Consider the following 3,187-nt stretch of genomic DNA (forward strand, 5'->3'; position numbering starts at 1 on the left):
GCTGCCACAGGCTCCGGGCTGGCGGCCGGCACCTGCCCTGCCCGCCGCCCCCCGCCCGCCCTCAGCGCGCCGGCCCCTGCCCGGCCTCACATCCCCAACACTCGCCCTCAGCGCCGGCCCCAGCGCGCCCCCGGAGCCCGCCCCAGCGCTCCCGGCCCAGGGCTCGGCCCAGGGGGCGTGGGTCCCGCTGCTGCCCGGCGCCCTCACCTGCCGCTGCTGCCCTCCGCCCGACGCCTCACTGACAGTGTTTGGGACCCCCACGGGGAATGACACTCAGCGCACTACCCGCTGCTAGCCAATCACACAGCCCCGAAGGCGGGCTGCGCCCCGCGTCCGGCCAATCCCCGGACCCGCTTCCCAGCAGCGGGCGGGGCACGAAGGGACAGGGAGGGCGGCTGCGTCCTAAAGCTCGGTTGAGAGGCGAGCGGCAGCCGGCGCTGCCCCCACCCGCAGCTTTGTTTACATCGGGATCTCGCGAGAGGCGCCGCGTCAGTCCCGCGCACGTGGGCGGGGGCAGGGCCTCGGGGCTGATTGGCGGGCCAGGCCCCGCCCACACGCAGTGTGTTTACCTGACGCGCGGCCCTGTGTGGTGACGTACAGCGGGTGCGCGGGAGATGTTGGACGGCGGCGTGAGGTGAGGCGGCGGTACGGGTTCGGTGTGGGGCTCGGTGCGGGCACAGTCCTCTTGTTCGAGAAGCGGTATGTGTGGCCCGGTGTGCGATAAGTCAGTTTTCACACGTTCATGGAGACATCGCTTATTTATTTCAGGTTTGCGCAGAGCTGGGGACCAGGTAGCATTCCACAAAACAGGCCCGCCAAGTGGGGCTTCCCGCGATGTACTTATACACAAAGACTGCGGCGTTAGTAAATTCCCAAATCCATCCTCTTTACACTGATTTGTATATTTATATATATTTGTATATGTATAATTTACATATAATTATAATATGGCTTCTGTTATGCTCAGGGGAGAGGTCTTCACCTGAGCAAGGGTCTTTTTGACCTAGGGGTGTGATTTTTAGTGATAATAAGGGTAGTTCAGTTAAGGGTACACAGACCTTGAGTTTTCATGCCAAGTTGCCAAAGTATCCTCAAAGTATCCTCATTAACTGTCTCCTCAAGGCCTAATTGTTCCAGTGTCCTTCCCCAAATATTGGCTAACTGCATACCTCTCTGATTACAGCCTAAACTTGTAATGTATACAATTTACGCCCTGCACAAAACAATCAAACGGTTCTGTATGTCTGTGTTACCCATCTGCATTTCTGAGTTACACTCCAGCATCCCAGCAGGCAGTGGGAGGTGGCGGCTGAGGGGCCTGGGGGCCTCGGGGGCTTCAGGGGGGCGCTGCCCTCACAGCCACCAGCCCCGGGCAGGGGGGAGCGGGTTTCCCCTCAGAGCTTGGTGGGTTTTGGCAGCGCTGCCCCAGGCAGAGGGATGTTTGCAGGTGTCTGGCACTGCACGCGTTTCTGAGGGGAACGTGCTGTGCTGGAGGCGAGGAGCTGCCTTTTCGCACCCGGTCAGGTTTCTATCGGGGAGCCCGGGCCTCTGGCTTGCAGATCCAGGCAGCGGGCACCTCAGCCAGGATCAGTGACCTGCTCTGGGCATCCACCCCAACTGCTGCGGCCACAAGTCATCACCTACATACTAAAACCATTAAACAATTACTGAAGAGTGTAACACAGCATGCTTCTCCACAGAGTACCTGTTGGCAAAGAGTAACCATTCTTTGTTCCTCTCGCCCTGCAAAAAATTTAAAACAATAGCTTCCAAGGTTGCCCCACAAAAGAATTGTCCTCTGGAAAAAAAAAGCACTAGAGGCTTTTTTACAAATATTTTTGGAAGGTGTAACAGGGCGATGCAAGTCATGCATGCCTTCAGCATCTTCTTGATGATGCAGAACTGTGGTTTTGCACATACTGGAGCATTATTTCACACACACACAAAAAAAGTTGGTGTAACTCAGACTTGATATTTGCCAAAAGGAGACTGTGTTCACATGTTAGCTGTAAGCTCCCACACTTCCCTGTCTCAGCTTTGATAATTGAGTCAAATGATATGTAGGTGGGCAAACGTACACAAGAGTAAACTGCTGCCAGTTTGTATCGGCAAGTAAGTTTATGTGTACTGCAGAGGAGCATTAAACACTGAATGCTTTCTGTCATTCAGCAGCTACCCCAGGAAAAATTGTAGGTTTTGTTAGATTTATAAGAGTGAAAAAAAAGCCAATGTTTGCCGCAGCAGCTGGAGAATCCGAAGTCTAGAACTGTTGAGAGGAAATGTGGGAGAACAAGATATGCAATTATGAATGCAGCAGAATTTGATGAAAACTTGATTTTTGCATTTATGAATGCAGCAGAATTTGATTAACATTTAAATTTTGCTTCTATGAGAGCAAAAAAAACTGGGGAAATTTTCTCCAGTCTTTTCTTTTGCATATTTAGTAGTAGCAATGCAGACACTCATCTAACTAATGTGCTATACCTGCACCTTTATTGTGACCAATATTTTTTAAAAGGTTGAATGTCATGAGTTAAAATTGAAAACAGACAATTACTGTCTTCGTTCATTGCAAAGATTGTTGCTAGGGAAGTACAGATAGCTGCCGTTAGCCTCTATATACTTCCTGCCATATATGGTGTGTAATTTCAACATCACTTAGAGCAAAACTTCATTGTTAACTGTGAGTGACAGCCCACGGACACAGAAATAAATTCTTGAAGGATGCAATTTGGACAGACTGTTACTTTTATCTTGTAAGATAGTGCTGCATTCGCAGGATGGGTGAAAGAGAATTGTACATTTTCAGAAAGCATATGATTCCCCCTAGGATTTCTGTAACCATGGTAACATACATAGATAGCAGGCCTGATTTCAACCCATTTTTTATTGTTCCAGCCATAAAGAATTAAGATTCTATAAATAACCACCCTAGCCATTGGAATAAAATACTGGCCTTTTACTTCCCAAAAAATAAAAAAAACCCCACAGGTTATATATTGCTACAGTTAAACGGTCAGTATAAAGTGCCAAGATCAGTTCCGTAATAAAACTATGTGCAATGTCTTGTTTCACAAGCCACGTAGCCACTGTGAAGGGGAGAGTAATTATTAGATTTTTAATTAATACAAAATATAAATATGCTCAACAGACCTTAAGCTTGAAATTAAAAAAAAATGCACCCCCA

The 3,187-nt window shown here is 49.5% G+C and overlaps 1 protein-coding gene and 1 long non-coding RNA gene across 15 annotated transcripts in view; one reads left to right on the forward strand and one right to left on the reverse strand.

Moving 5' to 3' along the window:
* BCAS3 (BCAS3 microtubule associated cell migration factor) overlaps positions 1-445 on the reverse strand; it is a 370,182-nt gene extending 369,737 nt beyond the window's left edge. For 5 of the 14 annotated variants that reach the window (XM_055797243.1, XM_055797246.1, XM_055797247.1 and 2 more), the window contains exon 1: positions 208-444. The gene's annotated coding sequence lies outside the window, so the exon portion shown is untranslated. Of the gene's footprint in view, positions 1-207 lie in introns of all 14 variants that reach the window. The other 9 variants (XM_055797252.1, XM_055797250.1, XM_055797254.1 and 6 more) reach the window with 4 other exon arrangements.
* A 100-nt stretch (positions 446-545) lies between these two features.
* On the forward strand, positions 546-2,355 carry LOC129783801 (uncharacterized). The gene is made up of 2 exons (XR_008745695.1): positions 546-634; positions 769-2,355. It is a non-coding gene; the product is annotated as an uncharacterized LOC129783801 (long non-coding RNA).
* The last annotated feature ends 832 nt before the right edge of the window (positions 2,356-3,187 follow it).

This window comes from Falco peregrinus, chromosome 2, assembly GCF_023634155.1.
Source record: "Falco peregrinus isolate bFalPer1 chromosome 2, bFalPer1.pri, whole genome shotgun sequence".
In the NCBI taxonomy this organism is placed as follows: Eukaryota; Metazoa; Chordata; class Aves; order Falconiformes; family Falconidae; genus Falco; species Falco peregrinus.